The following is a 19,154-nucleotide window of genomic DNA, read 5'->3' as shown; positions in this document are numbered from 1 at the left end:
AACCTTGGATTGCCACAATTTTTAGCTACTTCTGCGAGCTATTTATTTTATGGTTCAGATTCCCATTTTTCCCTTTTGGCTATGACATAGGGCTTTCTTATCTTATTATTTATGCTCCATTTTTACTTCTTTTTTTGGTAGCCATTTGTTAGGATGTTAAGAACTAGTGTTCCCCTCCATTTTTGTTTGTTGGTTCTACCCGGTTGGTCGAGTATGAGCATTCCCCTATTTTTCAGGATGAGGGTTTTGGGTTTTGCTCAGTTATGCTGGCTATTTTAGCATACGATGTCCAAACTTAATTATTTTTGGATTTTTTTTTGAGTTTTTGCACTCAAAGGCCAAATGGTTTTTAATTTTGAATTTTTCCAAAATTTGGGTTTTGTTATCGTAGTTTGTGTCCCACCTTGTTTTCTCAATTTTTTTGGCACGAGTTGGGTTGTGGACCTAGATTATCTATTTGAATATTAGTTAGACCTTTGTTGCAATTTTGTGTTTGCATTGGGATGCATGTCACATTTGTACTCCCAACTTTGTGTTCAATTGAGTGATCTTATCCCTAGTGTTATGGTTTCTTTTAGATATTTGCTTTTGTTTTGTGCACACTAGGGTTTGTGTAGAATTCATGCTCCTAGATTGAGGTCGGTTGAGGGAGTTCATGATGTTTGGTCTTTTTGCATCATTGGTATTCATGTAGAATATATACTCCTAGATTGAGGTTGGTTGAGTGATTTCATGATGTGTTGTTTTATTGGTTCTTGGGATTCACATAGAATCCATCATCTCAATTTATTTTTAGGTGGGTGTTATTTTGCATTTTGTTCTCATCTAGTCATTTTGTTCTAATCTTCATGATGGTGGTGCGCCACACATGAGTATGTGCATGTACATTTGTCAGAGGACTTGCAAGTCTCGATCTTCTATGGTACTTCTGGAAGTTATGATCATTGGGGTTGGGTTAGGAGTATGTATGCCCATTGGGACTTCTTGCAAGATGAGTATTGATAGGGTAGAGTAGCATCTAGAGGGGGGTTCTATCTTGTAGCTCAAAAATCATGGCACCATGGGTTGGTAGAGGAAGATTTATATAAGTGATAATTAAATAAAATGTGTGAATGGTAATAAAACTTAAGATAATAAAATGTGTGAGCACCCAATTATGTTTGAGGACACAATGTGTGAGCACCCATTTAAGTTTGAGGGAAAACGATTTGAGCTTGGGAATGTTGATGCAAAACAACTTTCCAGGATGTCAACCCCTACTTAGTAGCCTAATGAATGTCTGACCATGACCTATACTACTTACATTGTCTTAGGTTCCTAGTTACAACCATCCTACTACTTGGCGTGAGTGTTAGCCATGGATGTTTCCTTTGTGTGTGATTATGGTTGTATCATTATCTCCATCAAAAAAATGGGTGTGGACCTATAGGTGCTACATGGCCGGGTGGTGTAGCTACCTTCACCACTGCTAGGAACCAGTGTACAGAGATGGTCTTTTGTCCTAGTGTGACCATTGCGGGATGTTTTCACTTGATACTTTGGGTTCTGAAATATGCTTTCTTGTGATTTATGCTTTCATTGGAATGCTTGGATATCACGTTTAGATGATGTTAGTTTATTTGATGCATTCCTATATTACGATGTTTAGCATATGATTAGATGATGTGAATTGGTTTCATAGTATATCTAGTGATAGGTGATGTTATCTACTTGTAGGATTATCTTATGCTTTACTACTAGCATGTTAGATTTCCTTTTTCTTATATTGTAGCATGTTTTAGTAGTGATTTCCCTATTACAATAGTATTGATGATCTGATCAGTGGCTTGGGATGTTATGCATAGGGGATGGCTAGGATCCACAATGGTCTTATGATGCTATTGACAGTTGAGAGGAATCACATTCTTTGTTTAGTTGTTTAGTTACTGAGATGTTTTTTTGTATAAATTGATATTGCTTCTATACACTGCGATACTTCTTTCTGTACATTCTTTTATTGCTATGATTTACATGGATAGATGTTCCTATTTCATATGTCTTGGAATATTTTTGATTATGCACTCGAGTGTTCGTTCCTTGATTTTATGTTGATCCGATACTCCCTAGTGTGGAGATAATTTATTTCCTATCTTTTTCCCTTTATGTTTTCTTTCTTGCTAATGTGTATCCTCACATGAAATTGTACTTTCTTGCATGAGAATGCAACTGTTCACACGATGTACTAGGTTTCCTTGCATAGCTTGGTGAATCCTCATGCGAAACCCCACACTAGTTTGGGTGTTTTGGTTGTTGGGCCAAGCATGTCCTCATGCAAGATGGTGTTTCCTTGTGTGGCTTGATGTACTTTCTCACATGAAGAGGTACTTCCTCATACAAGACTATTAGTTGTTATTTTCTCATGTGAAAAATAGAGGGCCTCTCTACTATTCTTTAGGAAATGCAACTTGGACTTTTGAGTACCCTTTAGGATGGTCGTTGTTCCATGTTTAAATTATTCAAAGATTTTATGTTCTGACATCATCTTTGGTTTTTGTTCTTGAGTTGTGCGTGTCAATTCAGTAGTGGTGTTTGGAGATTTGTTGGTTGCTAGGATTGTTGGTGAAGTCTTCCATTGTGATATGTGTGATCCTTGTATGATGTTGACATGTGCATTCACACTTGTAAAAAAAAAAATCTTGGCTTGAATTGAATCCTTGTTTCCAAGGATCTCTGGGTAGGGCATTACATATTTGATATAAAATAGGGACATCTTTCTTCTAAACTACTGTACCTTTGGAAGGGAAGAATTTTTACACAAAGAAGAATAAATAAGTCAAGAGTGAACCAAACTTACATGGATTATTCTTGGAACATCTAATGCTTTCCATGTTCTTATTGAATTGATTCAATTACAACTTGGTAATGTTGAATGCCATGTTATTCTTCACTACATTAAGAGCTAGATCAACTGCCTCATATGATACACTATTGAGACAATTGGAGTTATGGATCTTATGGGTGATCACATGGATTCCAAAACTTAGTTCCATGCTTATAATTCCACTAATCTTCGTTCCTTTGCCTTCTCACTTAGCAAGAGTTAGCTTCGCCAGTTCAACCCAACCTAGGGTATTGGTCACTTTGGCTTTGTTCAACACCATAAATTTGTGATGAAACAATACCTTCAATTTATCCCCTTTAACGAATTTCTCCTTACAATCACCATTAATTCTTGGTATGTTTACTTTCTCGATGACAAGCTAACATCCACTCAGTTCAACTTTTAATGCTTAGTAGACATTCATAGCTAAGCAGATTATTATTACTTGGTAGATTCTTCAACAACTTGGTATCCACATAAAATAATTTAGTGTATCCCAACCTTGCTTGGCAGGGTCTTGCAACTCAACCTAGCTCAGTAAGGTCTTGAATTTCTACAACCACTTGGTGATTGTTGTGCATCTTGAATGCTGATATGTATCTCTTCTTCTTGTTGGCTAGAATTGATGAGGGATGTTTGCTTCATAATCTCAATTCTAGTTATTCCTATAGGGATTCAAGTTGAAATTCTTGAGTCACCCAACTCTTTAGTGACATCTAGTTCATGACTTGGGCTTGCATTCTCGAGAGATTTTAGTATCCATTGCTGCTTCATCTACTTTCTGGTATTGTCAACCTTGGATTTCTTTTCATCTTCAATTGTTCCTATGTTCATATAGTTCTTGGCAAGATGTCCAATTTCTATACAAATAAAACATCTTTTAGTGGTATCTCTTTTCCACATGTGATGTTTCACACAGTTTGCTCCAATGTGCCCAAAATCACCATAGTAGTGGTATCTACACCATGTGTTGTAGTCCCAGTAAAATATTGCTTTCACAATCTATTCTACTGGATTCGATTTCTTGGTTTTGAATTCAAAAGATCTGTGTCCTTGTTTATTGTAATTGTGACATTTACCTTCAAGCTTAAGTTTCTCTTTATATTTACTTGCTCTATGACCAAGCTTATTGCAGCTGTAACATTTTCTATTGAATTTTGCTTTATAATTACTTCAGCATTTGTTTGATGTATGACCTATCTTACCACAATGATTGCAAGTAGGCCTTTGATTCTTTTAAGCTCTTTGCTTAGATTATTCACTTTTTTTAATATAACCTAATCCTACTTTGCCTTTGTGTCTATACTAATTTTTTTCATTCAACTCATTCATGCTTTCTTGAGATTTCATTATCCTTTCATTAGTTTTCTTTTTAGTGTTTAGATCATTCTACAGTCTTTCATTTTCTAACCTTAGATTCATAAATTTTTTATTTGCATTGGTGAGTTAATCAATGAAGTCTTCTTGTTGAAGGGCTATATGTTGAATTTCATTGTTCTTATCTTCTATCTCTTCTTTGGATTTTTATTTCTCTTCCATGACTTCACATAATCTCATTGATTGGGTTTCTTGTTCTCTTTTCAGCTTTTTGACTTCTACTTAAATATTGGAATTCTTTTTCAATAGGTCTTTGGTTACTTCCTTAGCTTCATCTAAATTTATTTCTGTATAGAGATCTTCAATTCTTTCTTCAATGTAGATATTGTCATTCATTTGTACTAAAAGATCTTTCCTTCTTTTCAATGATTGAGAGGGTTGCTCATTTTCTTTCTTTGGTTTCCCAATGGCCAATTCAAGATCCAACTTTTTATTGTTAATAGCTTTATATATCATGTATACCTCCATTGATTCTATTCTTTGCTCAAGCTGTTAAACTTCTTCTATGAGAACCACAAAGCTCTGAAACCAATTGTTTGAAATATGAGGTAGGCAAGGTTACTGAGAGGGGAGGGGTAAATTAGGAACCAATAAAACTTAATCTTATTTCACCAATTAATTCTTCATATAATATTCTAATCTAATTACCTGCATGAAAGAATGAAAGAAAATAAACATTCATCACAATTTGACACAAAATATGGTGACCTAGAAACCTTCCAAATAGAAAGTAAAACTAAGGTGAGGATGATACCCATAAGCTTTAGTACTGTAGTATAAAGTTGACTTGTTAAGGCTTACAATTGATCACTTTTGATGATTTGCACTGTTAGGAGCAATAAAGACTATGAGGTCCACCTTGTGAAAGGATTTACAAAAAATACATTGAAGTATGCACTCAGTAAAGAGATTTTACATAAGACTGTTAAGTCTACCTTGTTAAAGGATTTAACTGATACACCTATTAGGATGAACCAATGGCTAATCTCTGATCTACAAATCTGATTTGTTGGTTGAGATTCCTTGTGTTGTAATGATCATCTTGTTGCAATACATAATACATTGTTGTCCCTTATACTACTTGTAGCATTCTTCAATTTCAACTTCTTCTCATTATATGCTCTTCACATTAGTTTTTTTGATATAATTCAATATATTGCATATATACTAATTTGAATCACAACTTATTGGTGTTGGCTACAATACATCTTTCACCAAAGTCCACAAAGTTAGCCCAACTATTGTAACTTGGTTTTTGAGGACAAACTCGATGATGTTCTAATACTCAGCAACCACTATCAACACTCAGTATCATTTGGTAATTAGTTGACAAAGAGGTTCAATTCATATTGATCACTTCCAAGTAGCTTGAACTTGGTCAGTACTGTGTGAGTTAGTGAACACTAATAAACTCGACATATATTGAATCAGTCATTTGACACTCCATGTCTAGGTCAATACTAGATTCACATTGCTAACACTGTGATCTTGGTAAGTACTGGAGAACGTGGTTAATGCTAAATAACTTTGTTAATAATGTGGAGCTCAGTCAATACTAGATTTCCCATCACTTGCACTAAACAACTCGGTAGACACTACTACACTTGGCATGAACTATACATAGGTTTTGAGGCTTGGTAGCAATTGAGAAACTTGGCAGCAACTAAATATTGACTTCTTGGCTTGGGAGCAACTGGAGCACTTGGTTAACACTAAAAATTGAAAAATAAGCTCGGTAGCAACTGTAGAGCTCAGTAGCAATGTAACCAATTGACTAAGTGTGAGTCACTAATAGACAAATTGACCTTAATATCAACATAACTATATTCTTTACTTGCAACATGATTCAAACATTCACTTTGGCTTGTCAAAGTCCAACAAATCAAGTGTCCATTTCTAGTTTCCTCTTCATAACTCAACCTTTACTCTAGATACTTTTGTTGTGAACAACTTCTCAAATCCTCTTCACCAATCAAATAGATATGACACTTAGATCAGATAGAAAATCTCTCATCAACAAGGTTTCACATCAATGACAACAAAAAAAGTGTTACAATTATAGTTTCCAATACATATTGGTTAAGGTACTTAAAAATGAATGTTACAAAAGATGAGCATGAAGAGGTATGAATAGAAGAGGAAAACACAGCAAGGTTAGGGAGTCATAGTGTATTTTCTCTGGAATATAAAACTAGAATAATGATGAAAGAAGAGACATTCTAGTTTCTTTGAATGATTGTACTTGCATATTCTTGACTAGAAATTAGAAGACTCATAAATTATTTCCCATAGGTAATTCATCTAATGTGACACCCAAAGGAAAAGAACAAGCTAAATATGTTTACTCTCTTGATGTGAAGATAGAAAATGATGCTAAGATTCAATAAAGAAATGTGGTAAGATCTGTCTCCCCTTCCTCATTTGGTATTGTAAAGTTCTATAAAACATCTAGAGTGACCATTTCTACTATTGGTTACATAAAGTCAAATCCCAAGGAGTTGGAAAAACTGGTCAAATATGTATGAGGTAAAACATGTTCAATGTCTCAAACTAGTAATTTTAAAGAAACTGCATGCCCTACTCAAACCCCTATCTTTGTATCTCAATATTCCTCTTCAAGCTCTTGGAAGTCCTATAGTCCCACATGTATTAGAAACAAATGGAGGTGATAGTAAACCAAATCCATTTTATTTGATAGTATTTTTCCTTCCCTAGTTGCTAAGGCCTTAGGATTTCAACCTTAACAAAATATTTTGGTAGTTTCTATTTGATGGATGGGAAGACAATTCTTTTGATGGGTCAGGTAAAAGATGCACATGTAGTTTTGGCTATGTTCCTTGACAAGAGGGTAAAATTGACCATTTTGGTTGCATACATTTTATTTAGTTATGAAATGTTTCTTAGTAGAGGCTTTTATAAAGACACAATGGGGAGGGGGTATAAAAATGGATAGGTGTGAAGTTATTATACCTGTAGGGAAGAACAAGATCAAACCTCAACCTAAACTAAAATCCTAATATATTATCTACCTCAACCAAGATCACACACACACACACACACACACACACACACACACACACACACACACAGGGGGGGGGGAGATGGTAGAGAGATAGAGAGAGCCGTGGTAACAACCTTACTTCCCTATTCATTCTATTTTTGAGAAACAAATACTACATATTTTAGATCATGCTTGATTCAAATGGATGGAAAATAAAATGCTGATTTAATACGATAGTTTTAGTTCCATTATACTGTAAATCTTCTCAACAAATTTCAATCACATTTTACATCAAGTCAATTAGAGTTTAGATGTGAAAGTTATGGCTTTCAAGGTAGAGCCTATTTTAATTTCTTCAAAATGTGATCAGTTATGAAGAAGTAAGATTATATATTATCGATAATCAATTTTATTTTTGAAGATATTTTTACTCTTGGAACTGATTGAGTTTATAAGATATTTTTCCCCTTGGAAATAGTTTTCTTTAAAATGTATTTGGGCTAAGTTTGGTAATCAATCCTAGATGATTTTTGAAATTTCAATTAACTTCATTGCATTATTGGTACTTTTTGAGGTGTTTACTAAATTGTACACCACTTTGGTGAACACACCTAGAAACCAAATAAAGACATGGTCCAATGGAAATTCTAGGATAATAGTAAGAAGATTTTTTATTTTCTAAATCGTCATAATATTTATAAATTATTTTTTTTAGAAAAAAAAGAATTTACTCCTTACTCTAACCAATGAGAAATTTTAAAAATATATATTTTTCAATTATTAAAAACTATGTTAATAATCAACTTTAATGTTTTTCTTTCAAAATGATTTAATATTTTATTCTGATAGGCTGGTTGACCAATGGAATTAAAAAAGTTGAAATTAAATGAAGATGTAAGTTACCTGTCATATGCAGGAACTAATAATTATGTCCTTGAGGGTCTATATATAGGACGAATCAAACTTTTTTAAAAAAGATTAACCTTGTAAGATATGTTCTATTTTTATCTATCCAAAGTTCTTTTTTTTTTTTATGGCTCTATCTTGGATTATATGTTTTAAAATTTGCATGGTGAGTTATAAGTTTCATTTTTCATTCATGATGGATTATTTTGATGAGAATAAAAAACAAAATATTTGAAATGAAAATATTAATTACATTAGATGTCTTAAACTTTTTCAACATTTTAATGTTTTACTTTCTTTCACTAGTACACCATGTGGGCTATGTTATTTCAAAATTAAAAAAATATATTATGTATACAAATTCATTCATATGTGCATGCATTTTTTAGAGCCTCTATTTTTATTTTTGTATGAGATCATCAAGGATGTGCATTTAGCATTATGTGATTTAGTGATTTCATACTATCAAATTAGATCTATTGTGTTGCCCTTTTTTTTCTTGTTTTTTTTTTTTTGGGGTGAGGAGGAATGGGGATATTCACCTTTACTACCAAATGCCTTACTAGATATTTGTTTGTGTTGTATGACCATGTTGAACCCATGAAAGATTTTTTCCACCTATGTCCTATTATAAGGGAGACCCCCACTATTTAGGACATTTTAGGTCCTATCATTTACTAATTTTATGGACCGTGGATGCATTTATCCTTAATTAACTCTTTATCTCACTTAGTTCCTTATTTTCTAGTTTCTATTGTGTAATTTTGTGACCTCAAGGTTGCCCATTCTTGAGATAACCCTAGTATAAGTGAACCTAGTCTATCAGTATAGGAATAGGTTGAACTAGTAGATCAATATTTTCATAGGTCAACTAGGATGACCTATACCCTAGAAAGTTGTTGTCTTGGGAATTTTTTTTGGGGGGGGGACTACAATTGGAAAATAGGGTAACCCTATTATCTTGCCTTATTTTTGTGCCCAAAAGATATTATAAAAGGAAGATTAGAAACCTCATTTTCACATCCCAATGCATTAATACAATATATTTTTCTAATCCAATTTATTCAAGATATGAGTTAAGGCCTTATTTTTTAATGTTCTCCTTTACTATTGCTATAACCTCAAAATTCATTTTTCCAACTAATCTCTCTACCATAATTCAATTAAATTTCTTTATCTCTCATACATGGAATTCACAAGACCTATTTCACTATATCTTCTAATTTCCAATGATCCATTCTATCAATCTATTCATTTGTTAAAGGGTATACACCATCTTATCTAAAGTTTTATTTTGGTATAGATCAACTTAGATTTTTTGTTATATGAAGATTAGGATCGGAATTGAATTGGGTTCTTGTCTAACTAATTCATTGGAGGAGTAGGATTTATTGTTTTCTTGTCTTAGTTTTAACCCCAAATATGTTTAATGAGGAATACTTGAATTCAAGAACTCATGATAAATAAATAAATAAATTTACATTAGAGTATTTTGAGGGTCTATAAGCATATAAGTATTTGATTGTTCAAATATTATAATAATTATACCAAACTACTATTTCTTTTCTACAAATCTTGTATTTGATAATTTTCTTTGATTTTTGTGGACTCCAAGGTATTTTATTAATACTTACATTCATATATAAATATTTGTTTTGAACATGAGGTAATTCATGGTTTAGATCTAGCTTTCATTTAATCTTTCCTTTATGCAATAGCATTATATTTGCAAGGTTAATTCATAAATATCAGCTTGATGAAGGAAACTCTCTCCTTCCAACCCTCTTTGTCATTTTTATAAGTGTATGGATATTCTTCAAAGCTATAATCACAATATGGATAAATTGAAAATAGGTACTTTAGTAAAAGACTTTACTGTAAATTAAGGGTATAGATAAAAATATATGATATATACATGGAAAAATATTTTAAAATTCAATATATACCCTAAAAAATAGGATCACATTTAATAGTAAGGAAGGTTACTGTTGAAGTTGATGAAAGATCAACCCCATAGCTCCCAAGAATCACCTACATGCAAATACCTATCAAAGAAGAGAGAAGCAAAAGACTATGGAGGTTGAAATTGCTAGAACCATAGATGAGACATTCTTGATGAGAAAATAGAGAGATTTCTATTACCAAAAGTGAATGAATAAATTACAAAGAGATCAATCCTTATATAAAAGGAGTTCAAAACCCTAATAGGGTAAAACCTAGGTTGCATGATAATAATTAATAAAAGAATTAATTATTATATGCCTAAAGTTTAGCTTAACTAAAGTAGAGATAATAAATTACTTAAAAATTAAATCAAAATTATTTAATTAATAAAGAAATATCTTATTACTCTAACACCCCCACTTAACCTAAACTTAGGGAGTAGCTAAAAACTTAAAAACTATTGCTGGAAACAAATTGGGTCCCAACAACAAGGCCTCATGAGGTACCCAAGCATAGCCTTGAATCTTTGTAAAGAGGAGAAATAGAGAAAATCACATGGGAAAAACCCTACTCCAAAAAGACATGGAAAAAGTGTTCTAGAAGTTAGGAACAAAATATTATCATGGAGAACACCACTAAAGCATGAAGCTACAAACATTGCCAAACTGCTAATCTGAAGAACCTCCACTATATAGAACATGACTAGGTATGGAAGATTAAGTCTAAAGAGTTGATCAATCAAAGATGGAAGGTATATTCATGGCCTCCAAAACTAGGAATGAAAGAATGTCTATATGGTAAATGCTCCATCTTAGCAAAATGCATATGTATCCAGTCATTGCAATTGCCTAGTACATAGGATCAAATACTAAATATATAGCTCACTCCATCGAACCAAGAAATCAATAGAACCAACATAACCTACCATAATGCTGAGAGGTAAGACATGAACACTAAAACTAAATGCAATATATCCTACAAAAGTAAGAACCAGGAACATCAAGAGTGCAAAAGAAGTACAAACACCTACAAAGGCACACATCATCGACACATAATGAGGTTAATGTCATGGAAGGAACACTCACTTGACAAAGGAAGATGGTGAATATGGCCAACATGAAACCCCCCAAGGCAGTTTATAATGTAGTACAAGTACAAAAAAACACAAAGATGTGAAACATCCTGAAATGCAATAAATTGGCTCTTTATCTCAGTGCGTTTACAAAAATATTGCAAAAGGATGTCAACAAAGATCAAAAGAGAGATAAGGCTAATATAATAGATAGAACAACCCATGAAGAACATCTAAAACAACAAAATTGATCTTTGGACTTGGAATAACCAAGATATCCATCAAAATGCCAAAAAGAAAAAACCTGAATGGGTTTTGCCTGGAGTAGAATTTGCAAAAAAAATGTGTCAAGATATGTCTCCCAGAGTGCAAAATAGAATTTATGAGTTTGAAAGACAAAATAGGCCAACAAATAGTATCCAAAATTTAGATGAATTGCACCATTATGATAGTCTTGGAACCATCTTTCCAACACTTCTTTTGGATTGAGAAATAGAGTTCGGATGAGCAAGTTATGGCCAAAAAACCACATGCATGTCAAAAAAGCACTAGAAAAGTAAAAAAAAATTACTGCCTCATGATCCATATCAAAATGTCTCAATTTGCATGACCATAATTCTTGATTTGCATGCCACAAAATTCTTAATTTTTGTATCAATAAGTACAAAATCATCGCCTTCAGAAATGTGCAAAAAATCTTGATTTTCAAAACAAAAAGTTTGATTTGTGTGTGAAAACTCAAAAAAATGTTGCCTTGGGAAACATGTAAAAAATATCAAATTTTGAGCCAAAAATCTTGATTTTTGTGCAAAAATTAAAAATTTGCCACCTCAAGAAATGTGCCCAATTTGGGGGCGATAATTTTTAGCCTCAAATTCCAACTAGGTTCAAATTGGATAGATTTTATATGAAAATGGGTGGTTTTTAGCTGCTTTGAGCTCAATGGTGATGTACTTTTGGGCTCAAAGTGACCCAAAAATTAGTGAACCCCTAGATTCAATAAAAAAATAACACTAAAAAATGAAACCCTCTAAAAGAGAAAGAAAAGATCTAGAAGGCAAGAAAAACTTCTCATCAACAAAGTAGGGACATGAAGATCTAGAGCTCTAATACCATGTTGAAGTTGATGAAAGATCAACTCCACAACTCCCAAGAATCACCTACATGAAAACACCTATCATAGAGAGAAACAAAAGACTATGGAAGCTAAAATTGCTAGATCCATAGATGAGACATTCTTGATAAGAAAATAGAGAGATTGTTATTATCAAAAGTGAATGAATAAATTACAAAGAGATCAATCCTTATAAAAGGAGATCAAAATCCTACTAGGGTAAAACCTAGGTTGCATGATAATAATTAATAAAAGAATTAATTATTATATGCCTAAAGTTTATCTTAAGTAAATTAGAGATAAGCAATGACTTAATAATTAAATCAAAATGATTTAATTAATAAGCCAATATCTTATCACTCTAATAGTTACAATGTGGGGATCTCAAAAACATTGGTATAAGTAATTTAAACATTGTATATACTAGTTATTTAGATCTAAAGTTTATGATTTCTTATTTCATTTCTAGATACATGGAAATATTTCATAATCTACATTTTTAATATTTTTGTAATTTAATATTTCAAAATTACCTTTTTAGCAAAATGATCATTATCCTATTTATGACTCAAGTCACCCCTCTAGATTATTGGGGTATCTACCTTCTTAATGTGCAATCTTGAAAAAGGATCGGTGATCTATCTTATTTTCATTTATTTGTAAGTGTGTGTCATATATGGCTCCTATTCTATGTTACATACATGTCGACTAGTTTTAAAGCTTAAATAATTACCTAAATCCTTAAAAATCATATCCGTACTAATAAGAAACTACTTTTAAATTTCTAATTATAACTTTTGAGATACCATGAGCCAAAAGGCATTGTTTTTCTACTCTATGTTTGAGATAATTAGTAATATGTTACCACAACTCCATGGAGATCAAAGAGTTGACAATTTATAATTTCATAACTTGTCATGTTTTGATTAAAATGAATGTTTAAATAGGTTTCTGAGTAAAAGTAAATTTAAATTTGTTCATATTTAAAATCGTTGAGATTAGAACGATCAATCATCTTTTTGTGAAGACCATTAAAAATAACAAATCATATAGTGTGTATCAAATTTTTTGGTAACCCCCATATGTAAAATATTCTTGAACACACACATGATGTTGACATGGTGGGGTGGATGTTATAAAAAAAAAAATGATAAATACACAAACTTCATTAGTTATCACACAAAAAAATTAGAAATTAATTAAGAAAATTAATAATATATACACACACAAATTTTATTTTGGGAAAATCTAGTCTGGAATAAACTATCGTAAGAACTCTACTTCAAATAATAATTCAATTTTATATATATATATATATATATATATATATATATATATATATATATATATATATATATATATATATATATTGTGTGTGTGTGTGTGTGTGATTAAAAAATATAGTATAAGCTTATGACAAGCTAGAATTAAAATTGGAGCCTTACCTCCAGTACAAATAATATCTCACTTCTGTATACTTAAAAATTGAGGCTCATTATGCAACTTGTAAGACATAGAACCAAATTTGCACACGTAACACTTAATGTTTGAGGTATAAGGTACATATAAATATTTACAAAGACAAAGTGATATTATCTTGATACTAAAATTAATATGCACAAAACTATCAATCTTATCAAGAAATTATTCCTATTTTTTTCTTTGCCCCTATTATTGAACTTTTCTTTACTAATTATAAATTTTTAATCATTTCCTCACAATACACTTGCTTCACTCCTTAAGTATTGTCAAAGCACAATACATGATTATAAATAAGGTAGATGATTAGATATTAAACCAAGGTCATCCATAGAAAATGAATATTAGAATTCAATTTACAAGTCACACAAGGCAATGGCAAAATACACTATGGTTTCATAACCCAATTGGATAAGAAATAAATACTAATTGCATAACTCAGATATTAAAAAAACATATGAGAATAAGAAAAAATCATTAAATCCATAATCCTTAGCTAAATCAATAAGAATGAATTAGCCCAAGAAATAGAGGGTTCATGAGCATTCCATGCATATCCCTATGCTAGATAGAATAATTAATGAAAGAAGTTAACCATCTCAAATATATAGAAACATACTATCTAATGAATCACCTTATTCATTAACTATAAATGGACATCTGCATGCTATGGAAATATCCACACACCTTGTCAAAAATACTACTGCATGCCAATAATCCATGTCAAAATGCATTACAACACATTTAGATACTAGAAATTTTTTTCAATAACTACAACACTAGATTATGCAGCTTTTGGATGACCAAGAATGATTTTTATATAACTAGAGGATTCTACAACAAGAAGAAAACCCTAATCCATCTCTAGAAGTATCAACGCAACTTCCATCCTTATTTTTTGAGAAGAAACCTTCCAAAAATCATAACTGGAACAATTTATCTACAAGAAAAAATTAAAAATTCTCTCTCACTAAACTAAAAATGTTGAGGGCATGCATTCATTTTAATATAACTATGTAAATTTCAAGCACTACTAAACATCATATTCGCATGATTATAGGATACATATTTTTATTTTAATATTCTAAAATCTTTGTTTTCTTCCTGTGATCATAGGACACATATTTGTCTTCTTCTATTCAAGTCATAATTTTCTTCCACTATACTATAGGAATCAATACATATATTTTAGATTATATTGTTCAATAAGTATTTACCTTCTATTATTCTATAGGTTCAAAACCCAAAATTAGTTTTCCATGTATAACTAAATTTTGCACATAGCCTTCGAGGAACCACCAACACCTCGAAAATAGAATGTTTGATATCAATCAAAAGAGAAATCCAAATATACCTTTACATTAAATTTTTTACTTTTTCATTGATGGAAAAGGAACATAAAAACAAATTTGACTATAGTTTCAATAACTATAATTCTCTCTTCCTTTAGCAATGAAAATAATCCTAAAAAACCCTTTCCTTATCTTTTTCAATCTAGGAAAAATGATAAGGATAATATTTACCATTGAATAAGATTGATAATCATGTACCAACTTATTCTATATTACAATCAAATTATAAATCTTCACTTGGATAGATACACAATCTTCAAGAATTAAAATATATGAAATTGATCGTATGGGTCAAAAGTGGTCATAGGTTAAACTATAATTGCTTTCAATACATTTGATGACAACATATGTCCCTAGGGATCCTAGCATCCCTAGGGACATATTATAATTGGTTGTATGTGTCGAAAGGGGTCATAGGTTAGGTCCTAGGGCCCATAGGGACATAGTTTAATTGATCGTATGGGTCGAAATGAGTCATAGGTTAACCTATGACCACTTTTAACATAGTTGATGACAATATATGCTCATAGGAGTCGTGGGAACCCTAGAGACATATTCTAATTGATTTTATACGTTTCAAGGGTTCATAGGTTAACCTATGATCCCTTTCAACACATTTTATGACAACATTTGTCCTTAGTGGTCCTATGACCACTAGAAAAATATATGTTGAGTTGATCGCATGGGTCAATAGGGATCATACATTAACCTATGACCCATTTTGACACATATCTTGTATTGATCGTATGGGTCTAAAGGGATGCCAGGTTAACTTATAACCCATTTACTAACAGTTGATGACAATATATGTCCCTAGTGGTCATAAGATCCCCAGGGATATTCTAATTGATTTTATGGGTCAAAAGGGGCCATATGTTAACCTATTACCCCTTTTGACACCTTTGATGAAAACATATATCCCTAGGGGTCCTAGGACCTCTAGGGAGATATGTTGTATTCATCATATGGTTCAAAAGGTGACATAGGTGGAACTATGACGTATGGTGTATTATTCATATGGGTCGAGAGGGATAATAGGTTATGATATAACTCCTTTCAACATGTTTGATGACAACATATATCCCTAGAGGTCTTATAACCCCTAGGGACATATTCTAATTGATTATATTGGTGAAAATGAGTCATAGGTTAACCTATGACCCCTTTTGACACATTTCATGACAAGATATGTCCCTTAGGGTCTTGGGACCCCTAGGGACATATTCTAATTGTGACCCCTTTCGACACATTTGATAACAACATATGTCCCTGGGGTCTTAGGACCCCTAGGAACATATTCTAATTGATTATATAGTTAAAAAGGGGTCATAGGCTAATGTATGACCCCTTTTGACACATTTGATGGCAACATATATCACGAGGACCCCTAGGGGCATATGTTGTATGATATAATCTAATATAATTTATTTAATATTATAATATAATAAAATCTAATTCATATTGTATTATAATATAATATAACACCAATAGGGACATATGTTACATCATATTAATTAATATAATTTATTTAATATTATAATATAATAGAATCTAATTCATATTATATTATAATATTATATAACATAATATAATATAATATTTTATATTAAAATATAATATATAATAATATGATGCAATATATTATAATTGAATATAATATATTATAATATAATATAATATGACTAACAAAATTTTTGTAATAGTTAAAACACCTCACGTGGATCATGGATGGGATAATGAGGACACTTCTTCAACTTTTAGTCGCCACCCTCCATTTTTAATTATATTCCTTTACATATTTTGGTGGGAGATATTTGGTATCTGATATATCAAATATCTAATACATCGAGTATCTGATCAGGCATGGTCATTACCAAGGCTCTTTGGTCAACTCAAAAAACATGATTTCTCCCCCATTTAGGTGACTTCTAGACTTCAAGGAGGTACCAGATGACTTTTAATATGGTAAAATTTCTTGAAGAAAAATGGATTTCTTGAGGATGTTCTCAACTTTTCAACGATATAATTGATGACAAAAAATGAGTTCGATATGTAATTATTACTTATTTTTAAATAAAGACATTTATAAAATGTTATTTTACATATTAATTGAAAAATGACTATATCTTTCAAACCGTAAAACATTTTGGAGATCTGAAAGATGTGTCACATTTTATGCTTCACCTAGTACAATAAAAAAAGAAAAAAATAAATTTGTTAATGTTTTGAATTAGATAATGTGGTCAGACATGAGACATTTTTGCTTTCTAAAAATGTTGTAGTGGAAAATTTATTATTAATTTTTTTCAAATAAAAATACCCAAAAATATGCATCACGTCAAGGCATGAGTCTAGTCCTTATATCTAGAATCTTATAAAAAAATATTACTATATTATTGTGATTAAGGTGGTTAGACATACACCTACTTCTTCTTTTTGTCTTAAACATTTTGTACTACTACATTAAAATATAAATTTTATACCAATCAGATTAAATTATTTTTAGATAAGGCATGGTAGTTTAGAAACTAAATTCAATTTCCTACAAGTTTTATTCTTGTACACTGTTATTGTTGGAAATATAGATGGAGTAACTAAGAGGGGGGGTGAATTAGTTACCACAAAAAAAAATCCATAGATCACTTAGATGTCTGATAAAACTACTTATTGTTGTCACTCGGTTAACATACAGAAAAATGTTGTAACTCAGTATATGTAGTGTATTTTAATTTTAACCGATCTTTAAACATTCACAGTGATTAACATGAAACCATAAAAGGAATACCATGAACACATGAGACACCAGATTTAACTTGGAAACCCAATATGGGAAAAATCACCAAGTAACTAGCTACTAATTTTCACTCTTCTAAAGTGAGTCCTATTACGAGCCAACCTGGTTAAAGGTTACAAAACACACTGTTAGGTGTGACCTTGTTAGAGGATTTAATCATCCTGTAAGGAGTGGCCTTGCAAAAGGACTTTAGAACAATTCAATGGAACTGTCACCTTGTTAGAGGATTTACAAATGATTGTTAAACCAACTCTATTAAGAGATTTAGGAATCAGTACTACAATTGTGAGAAAGTAACAATGAAATGACCTGAATGAGATGCAACTGAATTGCTGATATAGATCTCTATTATGCTTCACTAGATCCTTCCTAATCAAATAAAACTTTTCTACTCCTCAAGGATATCTGACCATCCTTCAAAATTCACTCACACTTTCCTCTTCAAATAACCAATACACTTGCATGCTCGCTCATTACACTTTTAGAATTCTTAACTTGACCTTTCATATATACCATTTAGATTATCAAGTCAACCCAATTACAACTTACAATTACCAATTATCGTTACCTCAGTCAGCTACAATCAATACTTCAAATAGTTAAACTTTATTTCACAAATTAACAAAATCGTTCATTAGCCGACTCTACTTAGTAAACACTGTTTCTAAACTGATTTCCTGTGTTAACCAACAGAGGCTCAGTTAACACTATGAAGTCTCATCAGTCCCTGCCATGCTAAAAAGTTATCCCTGTTAAACCTTGGAATTTCTCTCTTGTAAGACATCCTAATTTTTAGCTTAGGTCCTTGAAAACCTTCCTGCAAGCACCAAAAGCTCTGATACCAATTGTTGGAAATATAAATGGAGTAACTGAAAGGGGGGGTGAATCAATTACCACAAAAATTAATCCACAGATCACTTAGATGTATGATAAAACTACTTATTGTTGTCACTCTGTTAACATGCAGAAAAATGTTGTAACTCGATAGATGCAGTGCATGTTAATTTTAACTGATCTTTAAACATTCACAGTGATTAATATGCAACCATAAAAGAAATAACATGAACACATGAGACACTAGATTTAACATGGAAACCCAATATGGGAAAAACTAGCAAGTAACTAGCTACTAATTTTCACTCTTTTGAAGTGAGCCCTGTTAGGAGCCAACCTAGTTAAAGGTTACAAAATACACTGTTAGATGTGACCTTGTTAGAGGATTTAATCACCCTATAAGGAATGGCCTTGCAAAAGG

Source organism: Cupressus sempervirens, chromosome 11 (assembly GCF_028749045.1).
Source record: "Cupressus sempervirens isolate cs-2001-9-10 chromosome 11, ASM2874904v1, whole genome shotgun sequence".
In the NCBI taxonomy this organism is placed as follows: domain Eukaryota; kingdom Viridiplantae; phylum Streptophyta; class Pinopsida; order Cupressales; family Cupressaceae; genus Cupressus; species Cupressus sempervirens.
Note: the sequence above shows the minus strand (reverse complement) of the source record.